This window comes from Cavia porcellus, unplaced genomic scaffold, assembly GCF_034190915.1.
Source record: "Cavia porcellus strain 051 isolate PalLab524CR breed Dunkin Hartley unplaced genomic scaffold, mCavPor4.1 scaffold_19, whole genome shotgun sequence".
In the NCBI taxonomy this organism is placed as follows: Eukaryota; Metazoa; Chordata; class Mammalia; order Rodentia; family Caviidae; genus Cavia; species Cavia porcellus.
In genome coordinates this window covers 1,692,459-1,719,749 of record NW_026947502.1, presented here as the reverse complement: position 1 = coordinate 1,719,749, position 27,291 = coordinate 1,692,459, and the positions used below count along the sequence as shown (strand labels likewise).

The 27,291-nt window shown below is 51.8% G+C and overlaps 1 long non-coding RNA gene and 1 other non-coding gene across 2 annotated transcripts; one reads left to right on the top strand and one right to left on the bottom strand.

Moving 5' to 3' along the window:
* Window positions 1-27,093, bottom strand: LOC134471561 (uncharacterized). Its single transcript, XR_010041003.1, has 4 exons — window positions 26,770-27,093; window positions 26,275-26,370; window positions 19,861-19,946; window positions 1-2,660 (listed from the first exon to the last, which is right to left on the bottom strand). It is a non-coding gene; the product is annotated as an uncharacterized LOC134471561 (long non-coding RNA).
* LOC111757439 (small Cajal body-specific RNA 20) lies at window positions 26,883-26,988 on the top strand. Its single transcript, XR_002791789.1, has one exon. It is a non-coding gene; the product is annotated as a small Cajal body-specific RNA 20 (non-coding RNA).
* Window positions 27,094-27,291: the final 198 nt, after the last annotated feature.

Sequence of the window (27,291 nt, the reverse complement as noted above, 5' to 3'; positions counted from 1 at the left end):
TTCACCAGCCCCTCACTGCCGCATGGAGACCCAGCTTCCAGCACGGGAGTCTGAGGGGACACCTTTGGGCCATTTGCAAGCATTGGCAGCTGCAAGGAGCCGGGCTGGCCAGGGGGAGGCCACTGTACAAGGCCCCAATTCCACACCCACCAGGGCTCCACAGGGAGCAGGACAGAGCACTGGAGATGGTGGGCCCTTCAAGGGGCTGCTTCTCTCTGGTTCCGGTCCATGATCAGGTGGGGAGGACAGGTGTCCTCACAGGCCAAAAAGCCAGGCTTCATCGTGAAGTTCACTGTTTGCCACATGGGTGAAGCAGGCAGAGCAGCCTGGCAGTGTCTGTGCTCGTGCCCTTCCTGCTGCAGGCCCTGAGCAGGGTCCAGGTGTCAGAGAAAGGGGACACAAGCCAGGGCCTGCACGTGCTCCAGCCCAGGCTGGACCTGCAGTGGGGGCGCCCAGGCTCCCTCCTCCAGGAAGCGAGCGAGGAGCCCCACATCCCCAGCACAGACGTCTGGCCCTGCACGCGGGCTCCCTCAGCAAAGGGCACCGTCCTTCTTTCTGACATTTTCCAGATAAGTGGATGTTTTTATTCTGGAATTTAGGTCTGACCTTTATCTGCTGTCTGAGAGGAAGCATCTGTCACCAATATGAAGTCTCTAAGTCCCAGCCACCACCCTGCATCCCTCATCCTGTAGGCATGAAATGAGTCCCCACAGACGTCTCTGTCTGGGGCAGGGCTGGCCAAGGGGACAGGCAGCCACCCATAGACAGCTGCACGGGGGAGCAGCCCAGGTTGGAGGGCAGACTGGACACTGGGACATGGCAGATGAGGCCCTGGATCACTGACCCGGTCCCTCCTTGCTGGACACACAGAGCTAGAGGACCTCCTGGAACGGAGGAGTACAGAGGCCCTAGGAGGAGTGGAGCTCACTAGGAACCCCTGGGGTCCCTCTGCACTGCTGCACAGCACTGGAGGAGACCCAGACGGCTCGCCAGTCAGGTCATGGTCACAGCAGCCGGAAGCCAAGCACAAGGCCAATCGGCCGCCCAGAGGCTGCATGGGAAGCTGTGATCTGTCCACGGGCACCAAGCTGATAACTTGCATCACTGCAAGATGAGGCTCCTCAGATGTGTGGACCCTTTTCTGTGGCCTCTGTTATGCAAATAGAGGTCACCCAAAATCAGCTTGGTGTGAGCCCCAAGCTGTCACCACCATTCTAGCAGCTTGGCTCCCTAAAAGGAAGACCATAGCAGTCAGCGGGAACCAACTACTCCCTGGGCCACCATCCCTGGAACCACTGGTGCTCAGAATCACCTTTGACCTGAGTCCCAGAATTCCTTTAAGTACAAGGTCAACCTCACACCCAGAGTGCAGGATCAGACAGTGCCTAGTGAAGACCACTCGGGCCCACAATCTTGGGGGTGCCCAGGCCCATCCTGGCTGTCCCCGAGACCAGAGGGGGACTTGAAAACTTTTAAGGAAGGCACTCCAAACTATGGAGTGACCTAAGGGCCCTGTCAGGGCTCCAACCACCAGGTCTAAAGCAGCAGCCCAGGCCAGGGGCCCAAGGCATCCCCACACCACCCCCAGGGGAGGGAGGATCTGGACCCAGGACGCTGGAGGAAGACAGCTCCTGGATACAGCAGCCTCCACATCCCGGGCGGGCGCTGTGCCCACTGCCTCACCGGACCAGGTTGGAGGGCTGGACCCCCTGTGCTGAGCTCCAGGTCCACATAGACTGCTTCTCTCCAGCTCTCTGCTCAGAAACACAGAAGATTTCTGTGCAAATCTGCAGACCAGACAGTCAGCCTCCATCTCTCAGTGTCAATAAACCGGGTGTCTCCAGGGCAATGGCTTTTACTCGGTAAATACTAAGCAGCAAGAGACTGCAGTCGGCTCTGGTCCCCATCTCAGAGAACTGCAGCCAGGGTTAGGGCCACTGTCGGCGATGAGAGGTCCCAGCCTGGCTTCGCCGGTGCCTGGGATGCTGCAAGAGGGCAAGGGCCTGGCCTCCTGGATGCCACCTGTGTGAGGCGCTGTCTTTACAGCTGGTGCAAAAATGCACCCCAACCCGAAGAGTAACCCAGGCCAGCCTATTCCCAGCGGGCGGGGCGCAGGGAGACTCAAGACTGGCCTGGCTAAAGGGGAGGCAGTGGTCCCAGATGGGAGTCCTGCTGGTGAGCAGCCCTAAGGGCCCGCAGCCCCGGAGGTGCCCGTCCCTGACTGGCTTCCTTCTTTCAGGACCCCCTTCCTCAAACATTCTGCTCTGATTACTGAGCTCCTCCGCCCCAGGGGTGGACTTGCTCCTCCAGCTTGGCCCATCTGTGTGTTTATCCTGTTCCAAGGTGTCTGACCCTCACTCTGCCCTGTGCACCACTGTGAGTGGCAGGGGACCCAGCTCGGCCTGCCGTGGGCCTGTGCAGAAAGAGCTGTTAGCTCCTCATCTGCTGCACCGGCTCGGGATGCTTCTGTTGGCAAAGAAAACAATGGGAGTAGTAGCATCTCCCCTAAAAATCTAGGATGCAAATTTTTCACTCAAGAACACCCACAGACACCTGGGGCGGTGGCCGGCACTGGAATTCCAGCATTCTGAGCGGCTGAGGCAGGAGGATCACAAGTTTGAGGCCAGCCTGGGCAACTGGCAACTTGGAGAGACTTCGTCCTGAAATAAAAAATATGGAAACACTGGAGATGTAGCTCAGTGAGAAGGCCCTGGGTCTCTCCCCAGTAAAACACACACAAACACACACACACTCACACACATGCACGACGCACGCACGCATGCACACACGCAGTCAAGCCTCATCGCAAGTGAAAACCCACTGTTCACTGTGTGGTCTGCATGAGAGGCTTCCATTGCTGGCCCACTGGGGAGACTTGTTCTGATGAACTAAGAATTCACTGTTGCCCACGTGACCAAGGGAGCAGCCCCTCGCCCCACTATGCTACCCGCCTTGACTGCCTTCACACAGCTGTCAATGCCAGGTGCCAGGCACCAACAACGCCCCACTCCCCGTAACGTTTACCATCTCACCACTTAGGCCCATTATACAAAAGCTTTACACCAACGTCCGAGTGTGGCTGGATGAATAAACTGAAGGAGGGATCGACAGACTAAAAAGACAGGTGGATGGTTATGTGGCAGATGAAGGCATGGACTCGTGGAAGGATGGATGGATGAATTTCTCTTAAGAGAAAGCAGGCTTTTTGTAGATAGAACCATGTGTTTCACTTCCCTGTTTTTACCTACTGTGAATTCTTCATAACAGGTTTCAAAATTATTTTTTAACTTTAACAGAATGTGCCAGACAGCGCTGACAGGGTTGCTGCCCTCTGAGCCCGCACATACCGTGTAACATTCTTAAGAAAATCTGGCAAAATCAGTGGGAGTGATTTGATAACGGCCACCCAAAAATATTATACTTGCAGACTTCTTTCTGAAACTGCTGTTGCTTGTACTCTTTAAAAATGTACTTTGATATGTAACTGATTAATTATATGTACAATGTATATATATATATACTATCTACATAAAATCTCTGAGAAATATGAAAGATGCTTAGCAGGAAAGAAAGTTTTATTTTCCTATTTAGTATGCGCCTGTCTCCCTTGCTTCCTGTGCCAAAGAGATAGCAACATAATTTAAGAAACAAGTTTTCATAAATATTTCTGTTCAATTAAAAAAATTTCCCCTCTTTTTTAACCAGCCAGCTAAATCCACACAGTGTGAGGACCGTAAGGGTCTCAACACCAAAGAAATCGCAGCTCTTAGAATGACTGTGAGCCCCAAAACAGCCCTTCGGAGTTTCTGGCCATAATCAATTGGGCCAGTTGCTTTTTGGACCACACTAAGGCAATGTTTCATGGCAGGAGCATATCACGGAACAAAACTGTCTACCTCATGACCAAGAAGCAAAAGGAAGTCATCAGTGCCACAGTCCTTCTTAAGGACACGCCCCCATAGCCTAAAGACCTTCCTCTGGGCCACCTCCTGAAGTTCTGCCATCTCCCAGGAGCTCCCACGGGGGTCCAGTCTGTTAACACAGACTTCTGGAGGACATGTGAAATCCAAACCAGAGCACAGCCTTTGGGGGAGCGACCCCCTGGGGACCTTCCTCTCAGGGCTACTTGTAGCCTGTTCCCCCTCGTGGGATGGGACAAGGAGCCCACTGGGTCAAGGGGAGGTGGCTCTTTGGAACCAACCTCACACTCTAAGGATCATGATCTGGGTGCTCAGGCCCCCCACATCCCTGACCAGACCCAAGTTCACCTCCAGGACCCTGAGCAGGCCTTTTCATGGATCTGTCCCAAAGGGTGGAGCACACCACCACTAGGTCTGAGAGGGGGACCGAGAAACAGCCAATCCCAGGCACTGATGGAGCCCAGGATGACAGAGGCCAAAAGCCTCTGCCACCACCATCCAGCACAGACTTCGGTGGAATCCCAAAATCTAAAATTTGGATAATGCCATTTTAATGGAGTAGTTTTCATGGTTGGAGTCAGCAGCATATTTACCAATTCATTAGCTTGATTTAGAACTGTTACATATTTAGATTGTCTTCAAGTTTTTGATCTCAGAACCCCACTTATACTCTGAAAATTATTGAGAACCCCAAAGAGTGCTTGTTTGTGTGGGTTACAGCTATCAATGTTCACAACATTATCATTTTAAACTGAGACATTTTAAAAATATTTGTTCATTACCTAATTTTAAAATAACACTAGGAGGCCATTGCATGCTTATATAAGTAACACATTTTTTAATAAAGGGAAAGAACTCTTTTCCAAAAAATAACAGAGGAGAAGAGTGGCATTGTTTGACAGTTTTGCAAATCTTTTTAATGCTTGAGTTAAGAGAAGACAGCGAGTTCCTATCTCCATGTCTGTCTCTGGTCTGCTGGGACTGTGGTCAGCTAAAGCAGGAGACACGGTGGACTCCTGCAGGACACAATTAGACTGAAAGGATGGTGTAGTGCCTTTCAGATAATTACCCATCTTCTTGCTGACGGAGCCACAGACCTGGAGCAGTGGTGCTTCCCGGGCCCAGGCCTGGGTCCAGCACCACGGGAGCCAGGCCCAGTGCAAACCCGAGCAGGCTCTGCCCCCGGGTGTGCAGGTGCCAGCCCCTGTTCCACCGAAGCTTCTCCCCAACACCATCCCTGCTGGTTGCAGATTTGTACACGGCTCCTTGAAACTTCGAGTTTCTTTCCTGTACTTTGAGTGGAACCTTCGTCCTTCAAGGACTCAACCTGAATGTGTTCCCTGTGCCAGACTGGGATTTGATCTTACCCTGTCTGCAAGCTACCATGGCATGGATGCTGGCAAAGCATAAGAGATCCCTGCGTCAGAGACTGGAGATTACCACTCACAGCAAGCTTGCCAGGGAGCCTCAGTCTGTCTGACCAGGCCCCTCGGCCCCTAAGTCACAGGGGGGTGACATGAAGAAGCCCAAATAGATGCATCCAGTGGGTCTGTGTTGCAACTGAAGCAGCTACAGGATCCATCTCTCTTCAGTATATAGCAAGCAAGTCTATCCTTTGTCCCGGGACAACAGACTACACCTTGACTCTAAAGCTACTCACTATGAACACAATTCTGGGAGAAAGAAAAAAAAACATATAGTAGATATAGACATATAGCCTGGGTTTTATCTGTAACCATAACAAAATACCTAATGCTAGGGGTTTTATACAGAAAAGAGGTTTATTTACTTCATAGCTCTGGGCACAGGGCCAGCTTCAGCCCAGCTCTGGTAAAGGACTCACAGCAGATCTCGTGGCAGGCCAGCAAAACCTGAGAGCACTCAGAAAGAACAAAGAGAACTCGTAACCACGCGGGAAGCCTGAGAAGGGCGAGGGCCAGGCTCACCCGTGGTCTGACAACACTGCTGTGGGCGCCTGCGTGGGGCCCCAAGAGTGCTCAGTGCCTTCCAAGGGGCACTCTGTCTAGTGGCTAGATGCCGCTTTTCACAGGCCGCGCTCCTCTGAGCCTCGCCATACACACACGCACACGCACACCTATATTCCGTGATGAAAGTGGCTAGTTCAGCTGGCAACTCTAACAACCGTGGAAGAGCGTTCCTTCAAGGCAGCTGTCACCCTCTGGAAAACAGGGCCAGTGTTTTATATGGATTTCCCACTTCGTGACACAAAATACACAAAACACTCATGGCCAAGACTTAATAACGTGCGTCACGTTCCTGCTTTGGCAAGGACGTTCTGAAGTGAAGTGACTCCCTGGAAACTGGGGCCGCAAAGCAGTACTGCTGGCACCTGGGGGGCCACCACCCAGCTCCGAGGCTGGCGCCAGCAGGCTGGGAAATGTCAGCCCAGTGGGGAGCGCAAGCTTCCACAGGCCCACGGGCGAGGGCACAAACCCCGAGAACCACGGAGCCCGAGGGAGAACGGCTCCCGCGCTGGGCACCGGGGCCTCTGTGGACCCGCCCAGGCCCTGGAACTGCTAGAGCAAGCCGTGTGTGGAGTCCAGGGCCTGAGGGCTCTGTGGATTCAGAGTCCAGAGAGGGCCACAGGGCGGGAAGCCTGCCAGGGAGACAATGGAGCAGAGGAGGGCCCCGCCACGATCTCCCCAGGCACCAGCTCTGGGAGCTCTGGGAGGTGGCCAGCTCTGGGATCTGCCAGGAAAAACAGAACTCCAAGTTTTCTAAGACACTTTCCAAGGTTTGAAAGTTTGCAGCTAATTCTTTTTTAAAAAAGAAAAAAAGCCAAATCTATGGAAGCTAAACAAAGTGTCAGAGACCACCTGCAATCACTGGTCTTCAGTGAGAACTGCGATGACCCTCCGAGAACCTTGAGAAGATACTGCAGCCACAGCCTTCCTCTCCTGAGGGCTTGCCAGGTGCTGGGGGCAGCAGACAACAGCTTTGTAGTCTCACTCGGTAGTCTCACCAGGCAGGAGCTGTTATTGCCCCTACTGCACAGAGGAGAAATGGAGACTCGTGTGGATAAATAACCAGCCTAGGGCCACGTGACTGTGCACACACACACACACACACACACACTCTCTCTCTCTCTCTCCTCCAGCCTCCTGGATCACTTGCTGTACCTTCAGGGAGCACAGTTCTGCCACAGGGCCTTTGCACATGCAGGACTCAGGAGAGCCTTGGAATGCACCTGACAATTTGCTGTAACTTGGTGTAGGAAGATAATAAGCAGGGAACCGCTGCCTGTGTGGGAAGAGCTTGTCAATTACAGGAGGGGGAAGCCCCAGGCTGGAGCCTCCTCCTGGGTTTCCCAAGAGGGCACAGGTGGCAAAGCTCGTGAGGTTACTGCTTGCACAACAGCATGAGCTCTGAGGCACATGGGCAGACAGCTGTCCAGTACTTGACCCACGAGTAATGGACTGCCAGGAGAATGTCCATTGGTCTGGAGTTCCACAGGGGCTATGGATGGGCTGCTTCGTCCAAGAAAAGCATCACAGGCAAGCGGCCTGCGTGCTCCCCATGGAGCCATCCCTGGGCGCTGGCCTGGCCAGCAGAGTGCCAGGCGGTGTCAGAGCGTCGGAGCACAGGACACAGAAACCGCCCGAGTGCTGGTGAGCATCATGGTGCACGGCCGAGAACCGTGGACTGTGCACTGCACATCAGGCGCCTCCCTCCAGGCTGCTCAGACTCTAAATGTAAAACCTGACTCAGAAAAGCGCTGAGACAGGAAGGCTCTGAGCCGTCAGTCTCTCCTGCAGCCCTGCGCCTGCTGTGGGCACGCGGGAAGAAAGGCGGGCAGCCCTCGGGCCACCTCGCTCTGTCTCCCTGGCAGGGGCACCGGGTGCACATTTGCACGTTCTCTGAGGTGCTGCCTCTCGTGCACCCTTGCAGGGTGCCTCACAGCCAGGGCTCTGGGGGACCCCTCCGTGTAGCTATGAGGCTGACTTCCCAGCGCGACTCTGAAACACTTCCTGTGGTGGCCGCCACACTCTGGTCCAGCCAGGACAGTACGGGAGGCACAGGGCCAGCCCAGGCCATGCACACAGATGGGCACACAGAGCAGATGGGCCACAGCGCAGGTTGCAGCCGGGCCCAGGCGGTTCATGGAGAGCCTGCTCGGGACAGCCCCGTCTGGACCCTGGAAGGCACAGCCTCACTACCCCAGCCACTGGGCCTGGAGACAGAGAAGGGAGCAGGGAGGAGGCTTGCACACCAGATGGGCCTGCTCATTAGGATGGGAGCGTGGTATTTCTTATGCAAATGAGCGCAAATAAATCCATCAGAGAAATGTGAAGGGCGGGCACGATCAGGCGCATGCTGAGCACGGACTGCATGGGCACTGCAGAGGAGCAGGAGGCTGGATCCCAGCACTGTCCTGCAGCACCCTTCGCCCCAGGGATCCTGGATTTGCCTCCTGTGCTGCCCAAAAGGAAACTGAGGTCTGATGGTACCGTCAAAGAGCTGAGCCTGACATGATCTGCAGCAGGGCATAGAGAACCAGCAGGGTGCAAGTGGTGAGGGAGGGCAGGAAGCCCCTGAGAGCCAGGACAGGGAGAGGCCAGGCCCAGCAGATGGGCAGCCACAGGGCAGGGGAGAGGACCACCAGGGCCCAGCCCAGAAGCAACATTTCTAACACCTCCAGAACACCGGGGCTCCACAGCCGATCCTGTGAGGGCAGGCTGCTCCCCTCTGCCCTCTCCCCACAGTCAGGCTGCAGGTGGCCTCAGAGCTCCCTGGGCCCCTCCCCAGACCTGCTGCCCACAGGCAGCCCACCTGCTGGCTCCCCCTGCCTTGGGCCTCAAGAGGTGGCCCTCAAACCCCGCCCACGCCCACGTGGGGCCTCTCGCTCTGCTGGCACTTTCTCAAGGACTCCCTGCAGCCGACCACAGCAGCCCAGGCCGTCCTCTCTCCTGCCCTGGAAACCTGCAGCTTTCCCTCTGCCTTGCTCTGGTGTGTGTCTAGATGTGCCCTCAAAGCCTCACGCAGCTTTAGATGTGGATTTTTCGGGCTTTTTCAAAGGTGGCTGAATCCACATTGTGTGACTGACTCTTGGTTCAATGCTAGGATTAATCCATGGGGTGAGTCCACAAATTGGGTTGGCACCATCCTAGTCCCAGTAGTCTGGGTAAGATGAATGAAAGCGACCGGTCTCTCTTGGCGCTTCTGCTGAATTCTGCCACCTTAAACAGCTGCTGCTCTGCCATGGCCTCCCTGCCTTGGAGCCAGCTGAGATGGACTGAAACCTCCACAAACTCTGAGCTACAAACCTTCTCCCCTTTGGCTCTGGGCATCCGGTATTTTGTGTCAGCAACGAGAGCATCACTAAGATGCCCCTCTCCTGTGCTGCCCTGCTCCCTCATCGTCACTCCTCTTTCCTGCAGGGGCCCACAGCGTCCAGCTAACTGGCCACTCTGCAGAGCTAACCCTGCCTGACTCATGATCAGCGTGTCTAGGCCGTCTTCCCGCTCCTGGGCTCCGCACTCCAGCTCTCCAGGAGCCGCAGAACCGCCCAGCACACACGGAGGACACTCGCAGGCAGCACCTCCAGCACCGCTGTCCCCTCTTTCACGTTGCTTTTGCATGACCCAGGTCAAAGCCCCTTCCCGGGGCCTCTGGTCCATCGGTCAGACCCACACTCTCTCCTGCCCCAGCTTCAACCCTGGCATTATCCGCTAAGCCCCACTGTCCTGTCCATGCCCTTCTTCCCCCCTGGCCAAACCAAAGCCCTAGTCAGTCCCGGGATGGCGCCTGACCACGCGGCTCCCCTCCCCGCCACAGCACTTCGCCAAGGTGGCAGCCCCCGTCAGTGTCACCATGGATGTCTCTCTCAGTGGGAGCCAACGCAGGACAGCCGCTCCTGGCTCCGTCCTTCCCCAGTCTTGGCTGGGTCTTTCTCTGCGTCCTCAGCCCTCTTCTCTCCTCTGGCTGCCCCCATCCCGGGGGCTTTCTGCTCCTGGCACCAAACGCTGCTACCCACAGACTTCTCCTTTCCAGGCTCAGCCCCTTGGCCAGTCCTTTCCCCCAAGCCCACGTCACACTCCCTGACAGCTCCTGGACATCTCGTCGCCAATGCAAGTGAAATGTGTCCAACACTGGGTCCTGCTCTCCCCCCTGCCGACCTGCTCTCATCCTCTTCTGCCTCTCCATGGAGGGCGAAACCTTCTATTTTCGTCCCTTCCCATGGCTGGGACACAACACCACATGCCACGAGTTAAAGGAGAAGAACTGCCACCCTGACCGAGCTCCCCTGGCTCCAGGGCCAGGACAGCATGGTGAGGGCTAGGAGCAGAGCTGCCTGGGCACAGTGGCCCGGAGGCAGAGCAGAGGGCAGTGCCAGAGAGGAGGGGGCCAGGGATGGGACACAGGCCCAGGCCCGCCTCTGTGACCAGCCAGACGCCCCAACATGTGCGCTCCACCGCCTGGGGGCTCCCACTGACCACCCCATCTTCCTTCCCCTTGCCCGCCCGTCCCTGCCCAGCCCTGCGGGAAACTCTGCAGCCTCCACCTTGGAACCACTTTCACTTCCTGACATCCTCCTCCTCCTGCCTCTTACCTGGGGGACACCATCGCCTCCTCTCTGCTTCTCCCCGCCTGCCCTGCCCGCTGACCACTGCCTCCCCATTTCTGCTGAGGACCTGCCATGACCTGCCACCCGATCTCAGCGGTGCCATGCCTGCGCACTGCCTGGCTTATGTCCCTAGTCACATTGGCAGCTCACGTCCTGAATTTTCCAAGCCTGGGCACAGGGCGGGTCTCTTCCCTTTGCCCAGAACCCCACCAGGCCAAGTCCTTCCTCTCCTCCAGGTTGTGCCAAGCCTGACCTTCTCAAGGGCACCAAAACCCTTCTCCCTTACTCTACCTTCTGTGTCTTTCTCCGTAGCACCAATCACACCCTGGCACATGAGAGGACTCACTGATCAGCCGTATTTCTGGTTCATTACCTGTCTTCCCCATGGAAATGCGAGCTCCACAGCCAGGAATCACTTTCCTCTTGATCACTGATGTGTCCTGAGGGCCCTGAACACTGCTTGTGCAAATTATCTGCACTAATGAACAGGAAATGCTCCCCCACGACCCTGGTGCTAGTGCCTGAGCACAGCTCCAGGCCCGTCTCACTGTCCATATGAGTCACCTTTCTTCAGGGGTTTCTTTCTTTAACAGGATCTTTTTTTATAGTTCCGATTGACCTTGAACTCACTATGTAGCCCAAAGCAATCCTCCTGCCTCAGCCTCCTGAGTCCTGGGATTATTAGAGGCACCATCGTCCCCAGAAAGTCATTTTTCCATAGCTGGGATGAAATTCCTGCCACCAACAGCTGAAACAGGAAAGGCTTCTCTGCTCACAGTTTCCAGATCAGGGCTGTCTCAGCAGAGGATGTGGAGGAGAAAGCTGCTCCTCTCACGGCATCCAGGAAGCAGAGGGAGGGCCAGAGCAGCGAGGACCAGACCGGGCGCCAGGTCCCACGCCCCACCCAGACCCCCAGGCCCACGGTGGAACGGATGGCACACGGCTGAAGCAGGGGCACGGAGCCCACCCTCGGTGCCAAAGCCGAGATGCCATGGTGCTTTCTCTAACCTAAAGCCTCACTTTGCAGGTTTATGTGCAGTGTCGCACTGCGTGGAACATCAGCCTGGGCACTGATCTCCAAAGCATTCGCCGCCTCTGCCACCCGGCATTTCTCAAGCCTATCAGATTGACAGCCAAGGAGAACCTCACATTTCTCAGACCCGCAGAGCACTTTCCAGGTGTCTTCTAGGCCAAACAGCAGAGCTCACTCAAGACGACCCCACTGAAGGCCAAGAGTGACAGGAAGGGCCACAGCGGTGGCCAGTGCAGGTCGGCTCCCTCCCTGCATGGTCCCCCGTGCGGCTGTGCCGGCCCCGCATCCAGAGTCAGCCTGTGCCGCGGAGTCCGGTATCCAGATCAGAGCAACTCCGTGACTGATCAAACTTATGCTCAAATCAAATTGCTTTCCTATCACTTGTTATAGGAAATAGAAATGATAATGGCTAGATTAGGTAACAAAAGAAACTATGTCATTCACATAAACACCAGAAAAACTGCTCCAAATGAAACAGGTGAGTGGGGAATTGGGGTGTGGTTCAGTGGTAAAGCGCCTGCCTCGAATGCATGGGACAATGGGTTTGACCCCCAGCACTGCAAAAAATAAACAGGTAAAGTTTTGATACAGATAAAAAAAAAACCCAGAGTAAACTGGGGGTCATATGAAAAAAGGAGTACATCAAGAATACAGAGACCACCTTGTCCTCCAACACAGTCTGCTCTCCAGAGCTGTGGATGCTGCACCCACCTCTTCTACACCTGTGGGAAATATTTGGGGGAAATTCCCCATGTATGAGATGCGCACAGACATTTCAACTGCTGCTCCTACACAGTGTGGTAGGCATATAATATTACGCGGCCTTTCCATTACAGTGGGCACCGGAAGCTATCTAGCGAGTCCCTAAAGCCACAGAGGGCCGTGAAGACTGTGACAATACTGTGCCGCTGCTCACAGGGACAGAGTTTGGTACCCACAGGGCATCCTGGATAATCCCCTGGGGACAGGGGACACGACGGGGGACTCAGCAACATCAACACAAACTCTAAGCCCCCAGTTCATGTGCTTCCTAAAACTTCACACTGTGACTCTGTGGTCACCGCAGAGGTCAGTGGTTAAGGTGAGGTCACCCTGCAGTACAGTGGCCCTCGGGCTGCTAGGACTGCAGACTCCGGAAGAAGAGGACAAAGGACACAGAGAGAGGACATCTAGTGCCTGCAGGAGCTCAGGCTCAGTGTCTACGGATCAAGCAGCCCCAGGACTTGCCAGGAAGAACCAAATGCTGGAAGAAAAGCACAGCACGGCCCCTCCTGTCCCTGCAGAAGCGCGCACCTGCTGCCACCTCCATTTTGAACTTACAGGCCCCAGAGCTTTGGGCAGGGGCACAGCCACCATTTGCTGCAGGTGACTTGAAGCCATGCCTCACAGCAGCCCTAGAAACTAACACAGATGCCAGTCCCCACCCCGATGGCTGCATTCAGTGCTCACCAAAGGCCCAGAGTACTTGGGTACCTACTCGAGGAGGAGGAGCCAAGAGCAGAAGAGGGGCTCAGAAATGGCTGAGGTCTAGGCAAGGACTTAGCAGGCCAGGCTGCAGACCACAGGCTCCGTGGACAAACACAGAGCATCCAGCAAGCGGTCCTGAGACAACCAGAAAGTTGGTCAGTAAAAATAATAATAATCTGCCATGCTACAGCCGTACTTTTACTCAAAATCTTGGTGATCAATTTTGATTTTGTTTTTTGTTTTGTGATGGTTTTTTGCTGCTGTTGTTTTGTTTTGAGACGAAGTCTTGCTATGTAGCCCAGGCTGGCCTCAAACTCACAACAACCCTCCTGCCTCAGCCTCCTGAGTGTTGGGATTACAGGCCCAGTGAAATTTCTAAAGCTAAATGACTCAGAGATGTTAAGTCATATTTATATCCTATCCCCTTTCTCAGGATGAGAAATGGCAGGAGAAAGCATCATTTCCTAATGAATACACCCCTGGCCGTAGGGGATACTAAAAGGGTACTCTTAGTGGACCACATATTTTGAGAAACTTCTGGAAAAGAGAAGTCAAATGAGATCTGATTTACAAGAGAAACCTGAGCACAAGAAGTTTCATGTTAAGGAGAGGATTTTACTTTTCCACTAAAACTTGGTGCCTCTGGAGAGGGGGCCGCTGATGATACGCGTGCCATGCTTCTTACAGAGTCTCCTGGCGCCTGAGCAGGGAGAACATGGCTCACCAGACACAACTTTCTGTTTGTGGAGTAAGCCACTCCTCGTGTGCAAAGACTTTTAAATTTGAAGCCAGCTCAGAAGTTCGCAGCCTCCTCAGGCCTTGGGCAAAGGAGACAGCAGATAAACCGGGACACAGCTGTCCCGCCCTCCCTCCTGCTAGGCCAAGGACTCGCCCCTGTTCAAACAAGGGGAATGCACAGTGGGGTTCCTCACCTCAGAGCCCCCTACAAAAGAGAGACTGAAGGACAGGTCCAGGTCCAGCCCTGTCACCCTCTTTTCCTCCCACCCCCCAACACCTCCGCCTCTTTTGGACTGTCGGTCCCCGTCCTCCAGAGACGTGCCCTAGCTGGCTGCGTTTGCTGAGCTGGAATCCTTGTCCGGACTCCACCAGCCCTGCTGGGTCCTGCTGCAGCTCCAGCCGCCCAGACCTCCTTCGAGCTGGTTCCAGAGTGGTGATGGATCTGCACTCATCTCCGCCTCAGCCGGTGCGGGCAGCCTGCAGACACACAGCCTGCCTGTGGTGCAGCACGGAACACACCGGCCTTTGCTGCACAGTGGGGGCCGCACTCATGATGTTCTTGAGAAATGAGAAAGCGGAGGCCAGAGCCTCTGTCTCGCTCCCCGGCAGAGTCTGGAAACGCTCCCCATGGGCAGTGAGCTGAAGGATAAACACAGCTGATTGCCACGAGGGGAAGCAGCCCTGACAAAACAAACCCACAGTCATCTCCTTGCCATTGTCAGAATTAGACAACACCGAAGCCTCACTTTATATCCCAGCACTAGCGGAGGATAAATTTCCAGCAAGGGCATGACGAAAGCGGCCAAGCAGCCACACAGGGGCTCTGAGCAGGGCCTTCCAGGAGGCCACAGACCCCTCCGCTCGCTCCAGAGTGAGGCCAGTGTCCTCACCTGCAGGCCTCCCTCAGTGGGAATCCGGTTCTGGGACCCTGAAGACACCCGAGTCCCTCACACAAAGCGCTGCAGGGTTTGCCTATGAGCCGCGCACCCACCTTACATTTTAAGTCATTTCTGAATCACGTACTGAAGCGATGTTGCTGCAGAAATGGCTGCTGAGGTGCGTTGTCTGGGGAGAACGCTCAGGCCAGGTGCAGCTTTTCTGAGCATTTTCTGAGTATTTTAAACCTCAGGTTGTTTGAACCTACGCTGCAGAACCCACAGGCCCTGTTTAAAACGCAGCCGTCAGGGCAGGCAAACCCCACGGCTGTCCTTGTTGGTCCTGGGCCACCCCGGGCTGATTGCTAAGAGGCCCACAGATGTCATCACAGTCGACACAGCCCTGGGGTGGGCCCACCGCACAAACGGGGACACTGAGGCACCACAAAGCTAAGTAGCTTGACCATGGCCACTGCAGCAAGACCTGAACCCAAGCTGCCCAACCCTGAGCCAAAGCTCTCGAAAGGCACCAGGAGAAGGAGAAACACTTGTTGAAAGGCAGTAAGGACTATTCTTGGAAGCTTGTTGTCTGCTGCTTATCTCCAAATCTCCTCCTGAAGATTTCCAATTTTGAGAAAAGTCCGTAGGAACCTATGAGAGGCTTCACACCCATCCTCGTCTAGGAAGCCTGCCCCAGCGCCCCCACGCCTTGCTCAGGATGGCTCTGCCCCACAGCCCTGCCCAGAGCGGGAGAGGGCCTCTTGGGTCTGCAACTCTGTTTATTTGTGGCTTTGGCTTTTTGAGACAAGACCTTACTGTGTAGCCCAGGCTGGCCTAAACTCCCTGCGATCCTCCTGCCTCACCACCACGCCCCGGCTGGGTCTGCATCTCTGTCACCCAGCACAAGCCGGCCGTGGTGAATGCTTGGGCCACCTGACTGGATTCACTGTAGGGACAGAGGGTCAGAGGTCGTTCCCTCCTTCTTTAAATGTTTTTAATTAGTATGTGTTTGCAGTACTTGCAGTCCACAAACATCTTGGGAGTGGGAGACCGCACATGACACAGCTCGATTCTTTACATAATCCTCTCCCCTCCCCGTTCCTCCTCCTCCACTTCCACTTCCCCCATTTTTATTCTTGTTGATAGGATTGAACTTAGCTCTCACAGCAGAAAGAATGGCTGTCATCAAAAAATCAACCAATAACAAATGTTGGAGGGGCTGGGAAGAAAAGGAGCCCCTCTCCACTGTTGCTGGGATGCAGACAGGTGCAACCACTGTGGAAATCAATGTGGAGCATCCTCACAAAAATGGGACTAGAGGACCCTTCCACCCAGCTATTCCCCTTCTGAGTATTTTCCCAGAAGAATTAAAAACATCATACTACAGTGAAATATGCACACCCATGTTTATAGCAGCACAATTGTATAATGGCTAAATCTTGGAAACAACCCAGAAGTCCAACAACTGAAGAAAAGATAAATAAGATGTGGTATTTTTATATAATGGACTACTACTCAGCCATAAAGAAGGATAAACTTGAGACTTCTATAGGTAAACGCATGCAACTCAAGACCATACTCATAAGTGAAATTAACCAGGCCAACATGTGTAGACATCATATTGTCTCACTAGTGTGAAAAATGAACAAGTAAATAGGGTGTAAATGTACAATGGATATTGTAAATTGGGAAGAAACTGTTCAAAAGAAAACACAAACTGTGATGGGGAAAGGGAAAAGGAGAAAATACACAAGATGGATGAGATGGCTATACAGCTGACTCCTTTTAGTTCCTTGAAAGGAGTCTCGGGGGCCAAGGATTTAGCTCAGCGGCATAAGCTCCTGCCTGGCAAGCACAAGATCATAAGTTCGATCCCTGGTACTAAAAAAATAAAATAAAAAAGGAGTGTCTTGTGCTAATACTGTTAGACACGGTATCATGCCTGTATCTCATGCTCTGCACAACTACAAAGATAATACATGAGGTATCGACTACTGCAACGCTCAACTGACCTGTTCTGAAACTCAGTTTCACTGCTATGTGTATCCTGCTTTTTTTCTCTTTACCTCTTAAAATCAAATAAATAAACTTAGATCTTGTTTGTGACGTACCATGTTTACAGTCACTCAGGTTGTCAGATTTCTGTGTGTGACGTAGCTTTGTGCGGCTCCCCTGCCCGTGGCTGTTCTCACACCGGGACCGCCCTCCCTCCCTCCTCCTCGCCTCCCTCCCAAGTCCTCCTCCACCTCCCACTCTGACCTCAGCTCGCAGCTCTGCACGCCCCCGTGTCCAGCATCCGCTGGCCCCTTCGGCCTGTATGAGCCAGCTGCCCCTCACCACAACACCTCAAATGCTTCTGCTCCCAGCGCTCCCCTGCAATGCAGCCGCCCTCAGGAGCCAGGATGTGGGGAGAAGGGCAGCCCTCTGTGGCCCCAACTGTTGCACACGGCCCCCAGTGGCCCACAGCTCCTAGGGGTCCCCGCATCTCAAAGCTGCTGCCCCCCACGTGCTCTGTCTCCCACGTTAGGTGGTGTCAGGGCCGCTGACACCAACCCACCACTGCCAGCCCTGCCAGGTTTGTCCGGCACACCTGCAGCTATCTTCCAAGGGCCAGCAGCCCTGGTCCTGCTGTCCACTGCTCAGAGGCTTGCAAAGGCCACACCTTCTCCACATCCCAGGCTGGCACCCCGGCCACCGCTCTCCCAAGATGGCCGGCTCTACCCACTCTGCTCCTTCACACCCTGGGCCACCCCTGGCTGCTTACCTCCTCACTGCCTGGCAAGTGCATGTCTACTGTTCCTATTTAGTTTAGTATTATTGATTTTTATGACACATAATCATTGTACATATGCATGAAGTAAGATATGATGATCTCATATATATGCATGATATATAAACATATAAATATATATGTTGGACCACCCACTGGGGGCCCCTCCTATCTCTCAGGAGCTACTCCTCTTCTCCATTTCTTTCCAGTAAATTTTCCTACTCTTAACCTCTATTGTTCCTTAGAATTAATTCTTCAACTTCTGGAGACACGAACTGATGTATTTGACAAAGTCCCTCCGAGCCTCAGAGAAGGAGAGACTGCCAAACTCCAAGTGATCGTGCAGATGGAACCAGCAACAAATGTGCCAGGCTCCTCCTCCAGGATCCAGCGGATTGACCTTGTACAGAGTTCCTCGCTGCTGAACCTAGCACGACTTCTGTCTGAGGCCCTCAGATCAGCCGTTTCCCCTGCGCTGGCTTCTCAGCTCGAAGCAGCTAGATGGAAGCGAGGTTCCTTCTCCCCTGCCCGTGGTCAGGGGCACCCCTCAGAGTGGGGAGTATTATAGACAGCTAAGTTAGGGAGGCAGGCAGACACGGCTGGACCCCGAGGGGTCAGGGAGGGCGGTGAGCCTGCACCAGGACTGTGGCTGGGGTGCATCTGAAGATTAAAGTCACAATGGCCAGATTTAGGGACTTCCCTAAGGGATGAGGAGGCTGGGGTGATTGGTGTCACCCTTTTAAGATTTCTCATTATCCCACTAGGGGCCAGCCTCTGCCACTTGGACTAAGACTGCTAAGACTAAAGACAAGGCCAAGACTTCAGATACTGATCAAGGCTAACGATGCCACCCACGTGCCCTCACTACCATTAGCAACCATACTTGTAATCTCATTGGTTGATCATAATTTTGACCCACATGGTACCTGCCTCAGAATTTTGTTCTGTAAAACTTCCTCTGAGAGGTGGGCAACCCATCTGGGACCCCTCTCATCCCTCAGAAATTCTTCTTGTCCCCCCTCCCCCATTCCTGCACCCCATTCCTTTTCTCCAATAAATTTTCCCTTCTGCTAATAAATGTTATACCAAAAAAAAGTCGTTTTGTTTTAGTTTGTTTGTTTGGCTTTTGAGACTGGGTCTCTCTGCTGCCCAAGATGGTCTCAAACTCCTAGGCTCAAGCAATCCTGCCTCAGCCTTCCAAGTAGCTGGGACTCATGTGTGTGTCACTTCAACTGGCTTATACTTATTTCTTTGTGGCACAAGTATTCAAACGCCTCTCCCAGCTATATGCACGTACAGTGGTACCTCGGTTCATGAGCCTGATTCTGCCCACAGCTCTGGAAAAGAGGCCTCCTCCTTCGGCTCACGCGGGAAAGATGGCAGCAGCTGCTCATCATCCAGGGCAGAGTTTGCAAACAAAAACAAAATTCTACCAAATGCTTCTACACGCAAATCAAATTGTTTGCAAACAAAAGCTTTTGTGAACCGAGGTGCTGCCGTGTATGTCACTGCTACCGAGTAGCCCTACTGTGCGACCATCACTTATCCCTCCAGCTCCTCAGACCTGTGGAGCCACAGGCCAGCGGCTTGCCCTGTCTTTGGTCCTCCCTTCCCAGTCACTGGCCACTACGTCCTGTTCCCCTCTCCATCACACGGTCACATTCTAGGTTCACAAGTGAGGGAGGAGCGTCTGTCTTTCGGGGTCTGCCTCCTCTCACACCACACAATGTCCTCCAGTTTTGTCCAGTTGGAAACCGACAAGATCCCGTCCTCGCCCGGCCGCCGTGCTCCCCTGTGGTCTCACGCCACGGTTTCCTCGCCCGCTCATCCCTGCCGCGCACCCAGCTGCGGCAGACCTCGGCTACTGCCAACGCTGCTGCGGTGACGTGAGCGCACAGATGTCTCTGAGGGACCCATTTCACTTCCTCTGCATACACACCCAGCAGTGGGGTTGCTGGCTCGTTCCGAAATTCTATTTTTAGTTTTTAAAGGAACTTCTACACTGTTTTCCGTAATAGCTGCACTAATTTACATTCCCACCCGTAGTGTTAGAGTTCCCCCTTCTCCATAGTCTTGCAAGCACTTGTAATTTCTTGTCAATGTTTAATATTTTGAGGAACTGCTGGACTGGATTTTGAAACTGCTGGTTTCCAAATCACTGTACTATTTTATATTCCCAGCGGTGTTTTCAGCTTCTCTACAATCTTGCTGACACTTGTTGTTATCTGAGTCATGTCAGTCTCATTGTTGCTCTGACTTACATTTCCATAGTGACTAATGATGTTGTTAAACATCTCTTTAGGGGCTTATGAGCCATCCCACAGATTTTCTTTTAAAAAAATTTCTGTTCTGATTATTTTCCCATTATTTAATTGGGTTATAAGTCCTGTATCACACAAAATACTTTTTACTTTTTGCTGGTGTTGTGTGCAACACAAATGTTACTTTTAGCCAAGTGTGGGGGCACATACCTGTAGTCCAGCTACTTGGAAGGATGAGGCATGGGGATTGCTGGAATTCATGCGTTTGGGATCAGCCTGAACAGCAGAGCAAAACCCTGTCTCAAAAAAAGAGATCTTTTTAAAATTTTTGGCAAAATCCTATGAACCTACTTTTTTCTGTTTGTTTACACAGTATGTACATGTGCAAACAGACATGCATCACACATGCACATGCGAGAATGTTTTCTGGACTTGCTGTGCTTTGGGTATCAATCTGTTTGAGACGCTACTGAAAGAGTGCTGCCCTAGAATAAATTCCTGCACCGTGATGGCGGTGGGCTGACGTGGAGGAGGCCAAAGCGGGACGCCTGCTTCCTGCTGCTCCCTCGGCCCTAACTGCAACTCCCCTTCCTGTCTGCACACAGAATCCCAACCGGCTCCTCAGACAGCATGAATATCCACTGCAGTCCGAGGTCACATCACCCTCTGCCTCTCTGTCCAGGAGAAGGAGACAGCGCAGCGCCGTGGGCTGTGTGCTCCCGTCCACGTCCTCAACTCACGGAAGCTGTTCGTTTTATACTTTGCTTCTCTCTTGCGCCAGGGGACTCTAACATTATGGAGCCTTGAGACTCGGATAGCAGAGCACCAGCTCCTGGAGTCACTCCCAGGTTAGCCCCCTGCCTATGAACCACCTATTTTTTCCTCTGGGACTGTTTACTTGCCACCACTAATCCACATGCAACAGCGACCTTCCTCACTCATCACAGGTGAGCCGCCATCTGGGCTTTTCTGTTTCCATTCCTAAAATTCGCAAGCTTGCATCAGAAAACCTACCTGTTGCTGTCCTTGGACAGAGATAGCAGTTTTCAGGCTCCTTAGGCCGCACAGCCTGAGCCAAAACTGTTATTTTTTTGTTCCCTGGGACCCTGCCCCATACTCTTTGGTGACTGCAGGGATGAAATGTGTTGGGACCTTCGTGTCACACTTTCAAAACTGGTGACGACCTCTTTTGATAGCTGTGACCCAGGACAGCTTCCGCGTTCCCTGGGGGGAGCTAAAGCTCTTACGTCCCGAGGCAAAGTTGATCTCTCAGCTCTCTTATAATTCGGTCATGGGGACCACTTCCTGTCCCTCCTCCACGAAACAAAAACACACTTCTTAAATGCCTGGCTCATAACCTTAGTGCCCTTGGCCTTGAGAACACTACAAAAACCAAAAAGCAGATCTTTTATTTATACTTTTGTCACGATGGCGGCAAGTTGGCAGAAACCCTTCGTTTTTAGGCCTTTTTCACTTGGAGGCCATGTCTTCTCCCACTCTGTCTTGTATAATGGCCCGAATACTCTTGGCTCGCTCTGCTCCAGCAGGATCTCTCACTCCTCCCCACCCTCCCCTTAGACGGCTCCTGTCTTTACGGCTCCTCCCCTCCATCTCCAAGACCAAATCCCACAGCTTTCTCGGCCATAGTCTCTGTGCCTCTCCCCTTCCTCACCCCTGCTGGCTCTAATCCTCCCCTTAGGCTTTCTCCCCAGTCTCAAGTTTCTCAGTCCCCCCACCTGAGCCATCTATTCTGTTGTCCCCTGCTCCTGTGTCACCATTTCCTCTGCTGGCTCCCCATCCTGGGTCCTGAGTCTTTCAGCCACCTAACAGGCCACTTGGTATTTGACCACCATCTTGCGATCCCACACCACATGGTCTTCAGCAGCCATCTAGTTGCGGGTCTCACGGTAATCAGTCGCCATCTGTGCTTCCCTGTCTCATGGTGGCCGATCGCCCAGTAATTGCACACGGACGCCTGCTGGGCAGTTGGGCACTCAGTGGCCATCCACCCTCCCTATTCCTGCTTTGGAAACAGGCTGGTCCTGAGGACCAGTTCATACTCATGTTCTTTTTTCCCCTCACCAACCTATCTCAGAATAACCATAAATTAGGTTCCTTTCTGCTATTCTTATTTTAAGAGATCTCTATTAATTAATCATTAAAAAGATTCAAACTAGTCTATTTATTATAGTTCAAATTGGCTAAATATATTTGAGTGCACTCTGATTTTGTAGGATGCTTGTCCGTCTATATATCTGTTGTCTGTCTGTCCAGTCTGTTTATACTGTACAGACGTTTATCCATTTGCATGCTCTGTAAACAGCTGTTCCTTTTTATTTGAGCTCAATGATCTTTTTTCCTCCTCTTTCACATTTTAGATCATTTAATCAAGGTTTATTTGGGTTACAGATTTATAAAGCATGCTTCCACCTAGGTTGCCAGCTGGTCAAAATGATGCTAAAACTGGTTAAACAAAATCCCTTGAGGTGAGGAGACATTGGACAGGACTTCAATTGATGAATAAGAAATTGGCCAGCTGGTAACTTTAACCAGCTCTTATTTATTAATTGGAGGCCCCAATAATCTCCATAGCCTTATGGGAGACACCCCAACTAAACTTCAGATGACTAAGACAATTCACTGTTGCTGATATGATGGTATATTCATGCCTTCAAATGTAAAATTGGGATTGTTTATGATGACAAGTATTTTCTTTCAAATCCAGACATCTGCTTTCTCTTGTGCTCCAGCCAAAAAATCCAAGTCAAACCAACAGGAGGTCACCAGTCAAATAATTTTTAAACAAAAATTTATGTAATTTATACATTATACTTAGACATGCTTAAATAGTGAGCAGTCCAAACAATGTCACAAATTTCTTCAGTGCTCAAATGTTAAAACACCCATGGTTAATAGAAAACAATAGTTCCATTTAATGTTCTGTGCTAAGCTTACTGAATTTACTACACAGCACTGTTATCAATCTTTTCTTCTGGATGTTCAACAACTAAAAGTAAGAGATAATTATAAATTCCTTTTAGATGCCTTTTATTGGGATCCACCAGATCTTTTCCAGAAAAAGGTTGCATATTGGGGCCATCGTTAACTATACTCAGTTGGCCTTAAATGACACTGTAGCTCAACTCTCTCCTAAATAAAAAAGGTAAAATTAATAAAATAGGCCATCCTCCAAAATCAGATGGCAGTAGACATTCTAACAGCACAGGAGGTACTTATACAACTGTAAAATCTAACTGTGTATATAACAAATGAATGACATGTCAGTTTCTAAAATTCTCTGGACCTTATCCTTATCCTCCTTATGGGAAGCCATTACTAAAATCATAAATATCCTGTTGGTTCTATTATTTGACTCCTGCATACTTTATTGATTCTTTGCCTTTGTCTCCTTTAGACTTAAAGCTGTTCACCTACCCAAGATGAAAATGCCTGGTATCTACTGAGGGTTACTAGTTAAAAGCTCTGCAGAGTATCCCTGACTGCCATTCAACAACTTCAACCCCCTTCAGCCAGAAGAAGCCAGATTGGTCACCGCCTATATCCCTCATGGCAGTTTGGGTTACTTCTTCAGAGAAAAATGCTACAGGCAGCTAAGTTAATTAAAAATATTATAAGCAGTCACACAGGGATAGGGCCTCAGAACAGCCAGCAGAGAGAACCAGATGTCTTGTGGCTGTGGAGGAGACGGCTACCTTCCACTGTGGGCCAGATCCCAAGACAAAAGGCTAAATTTGGCCCACAAACTCCACAGGAAGACCTCCTTAATGTGGCTTTCGTGTTTTCAACAACAGAAATAAAAATCAAAAAGAAAAAAATAACAACCTGATTTTTTAGCAGTGACACTTCGAGCTCTGAGACAAGTAAATGGACACAAGGCAGAGCTGCCCGAGCCCCTCTGGACCATGCTTCAAGTGCAACTAAAAGGACACTGGGCAAGAGGATGCCCCCTCTGCAATCTCAGTGGCCACTGGGAGAGTGACTGTCCCAGCCGCCAGAGAGCAGGTAAGCCATCCTCTAACTCCTGCCCTCACAGGAGATCTCGTCACCACTGGATTCATCGCTGGCTCATCTGCTTGGACTTGCTGCTGAAGACTGACGGGGCTCAGGGCCCACAGCCCCCCATTAAGGTGTCCTTCTCAGAGCCCCAAGTCCCACTGGAGGTCTCTGCACTTGTAGACATGGAGGCCATATAGTGTTCTTCCTGAGTTTTCAGGCCATTGTATTAAGTCCTTCGTCTCCATTGCGGATGTTGACGACCAACCTACACAGCCTCCACAGACAGGGCCTATTCCATGCAGGTTCCAGACTCTTTTCTTTACTCATGGCTTCCTAGTAATTCCAACATGTCCCACACCCCTTTTGGTAGGGATCTTCTTCAAAAGCTTAACTTCTCCTTTACCTTCTCCCTCCCCCACAGCTCTAGGCCTCCAAACACCCTCACAGTGACCACAAAGCCATCCCCTCCTCTCCCTTCTTCTCTGGTTGATCCTAGTTTGGGATACATCCAACCCCACACACACTACCCATTCCATGCCTATTTTAATTCGCCTCAGGGATCCTTCAATTTTTCTTTGCATTCCCCAATATCCTATAGCTCCCAAACATTTACAGGGACTTAACCCTATGATCAAGCATCTTTTAGACAATGATTTTCTTAAACTTACCCATTCGCCCTACAATACTCCCATTCTCCTGGTACTCAAGCCTACTGGGCCCTATAGTCTGATACAAGACCTTAGGGTAATCAGTGATGCTGTTACCCGAATTCACCCCATGGTGCCAAACCCTTGTGCTATGTTCTCTCACATCCCTCCCTCCACCACTCACTTCATAGTCCTAGACCTTGAAAATGCCCTTTTATACCATCCCCTACACCCTGGTTGTCAGGATTCCTTTGTGTTTACATAGACTGACCCAGACACTCTCAGGTCTCAACAACTTACACCTGTCATGTCTGTATTAGCCCCTCTCCTCAGGGACACATAATACCCCCTTCCTTTCCTATTCATCAATTTCATGGACACACCCCTGGTCAGGACTCACAGGTAGATTTATACACATGCCCCACCACAAAACTCTCAAATATCTTTTCACCTTTGTTTGTACTCTTTCAGGATGGATAGAAGCCTTTCCCACAACCAGGGAGACTGCTGATATATTTACTAAAGTCCTGTTATAGGAAATCATCCCAAGGTTTGGTCTACCTCACTGTATTCAGTCAGATAATAGTTCACCCTTTATTTCTCAGATTTCTCAACAGGACTAGAACTAAAATGGAGTGGCCCCTACCTGGTCTTCCTCAGAACTTCAACAGTGGTCAAGGTCACTGGACTGCCATCGTGGTTCCACATCGCTCAAGCTAAGCGGTGCCCTCCAAATCTTAACTCCATGACTCTAAACATCTTGAATGGTCATCTCATCGCCTATCTCCTGTCTCCATCTCACCAAGGCCCCACAGCCACAATTTTCAGACTAGGTCATGTTTGTTATCCTATTTGGTTCCTGATTCCTTACATTCCATTAGTTAATTTTTTCACTATAACTATCTTAGTTCTCTCCACCTTCAGCTGTTTAAACATGAAACTCCTATAGATCTAAGATCTCATGTCAATTATAGTGACACAGCCACAGCCCTCCCCACCCCTATGCTGTAATTTCTCACACATGATTCAACTTGTCAGGCCTTGTATTTCTCATGCTTCTTATTCTTTTCAGCTCAACTCCTAGACCAAAGACAAGTCCTACCTGCACTTTTTAACTTTGACCCTTTCAGATGGGGGAATAATTACCTCCTGTAGCTCCACCCCTCCCAACTCCATGCTTATTTTTCAGATTCTTCTCACCATGGCCCTGATGGAACAACACATTTGGATGAAGGGCACTTTTCCTTCTACCTTTCCTGGATCCTTTAATTATGATAGCAATCTATCTCCTCATAGGACCTTATGTTTTTATTTCTCCCATCTAGGATGCAAGCATTCACCAATGATTAATTCCTTGTCCTAGCTGAAACACCTGGTACCAGCTTCTACAGGGGCATCAACCATCATCTCGTCAACCTTTCTACACCCCAATACAATGCCCCTTTCAGCAGGAAGTAGTAAGAGAGAAACTTCACCCTTTTCCTAACAATACAAAGATGGGAATGAAAGAGTTTTGTCCTAGTATAAATTACTATACAGTTATGGCGGTGGTCTAACATGGGGGAAGACCAAAGCAGGAACACCTACCACTTCCTGCTTCCTCTTCAGCCCTAACTGCAACTCCCCTTCCTGTTTGCATGCACAGAGAATTCCAATGGGTTCCTCATATATCATCAATATCCACCCCACACACCACTTTAGTCAGAGGTCATATAACTCTCTGGCTCTCTGTATCTGGTTGAAGGAGACAGCCCAGCTGCCATGGGTTGTGTGCTCCTTTCCATGTCCTCAACTCAATAACCTGTTCATTTTGTACTTTTGCTTTTCTATTGTGCCAGAATACACTAACAGCTACAAGTCTTAAATCTATCCAGATTTTTTATTTCTTCTTGGGTCAATTTCACTACTTTGTTTCTTAGTTACTCTCTTATGGCTGAGACACAATATGGAGTACACTCACAAAGCAGAAGAGGAGGGGTTTATTCAAGCTCACAGTTTGTAGAAGTTTTAGTCCACAAAAGGCTGGCTCCGAAGCAGGGCAGCACGGCAGTGGAGCCTGGCAGAGGAGATAAAGCTCAGGTGATGGTCAGGAAGAAGAGGCAGATCAAGGGAGGGGGAAGGACACAGACTTCCCCAGACCATCTCTCCTCCCTCCCATGGCCCACCTCCTCCAACTGGGCTTCACCTCCCAACATCACAGTCAGCTATGAACTCATTTATGGGCTAACTAATGGGTTCCACCAAAGTGAAGCTTTGCCAAGCTCAGCGTGGGGCCTGCCCAACACTACACTGGGCCCTAGAGTGACAGCGTGTACCCACAAAACTACTTCCCCATTCTTCCAAGCCAAGCCTGCTCTTCGCATGCGCCAGCATTCACCCAATCAACTGCCAACACGTCATTATGCCCGCCCTCTAACCCGCCCCTTCAAGCTGAAAAAATCCGCAGTTTGTCTACCTCAGAAGAGTCTTGCACTGTTCTGCACAGTGCCTTTCTAGAGCCACTCTGCTTTTCTAGGGGCACCTGGCATGCGTGATTTCACAGATAAGGCTTGAAAGGCAAAACCACTGGGCTTCTCGCCCATCAGGCTTCCGGGGATCCCATGGCTCCTCAGCCAGCGCTAGAGAGGCACGGCCAGTGCTGCTGCGAGCTGGCAGCCTTGTTTCCTGGACATGCGTGCTGGCTGGGGACTCGGGCCATAGCAGGCCCCCGAGCCCGCAGTTGGGCCTCCCTGGGGCCTCTGCCTCCTTGGCCCTGCTCCCGGTCTAGTCTGCCCTGGTAGGCGCCGCCTCAGGTAGGGTGCGTGCACGCGGCAACCGGAAGTGACGCAGTGGGAGGGTGCGCGCGTCCTCCCGCCCACCCTGGTAACCGGAAGGGCGACCCCAGAGGGGACCTGGGGCGGGGGACCCGGGAGCAGTCGCCCGTCTCGGATCGCACGACGCCACGCTTCCGGGGGACGAGGGCTGTGCCCTGGGCAGC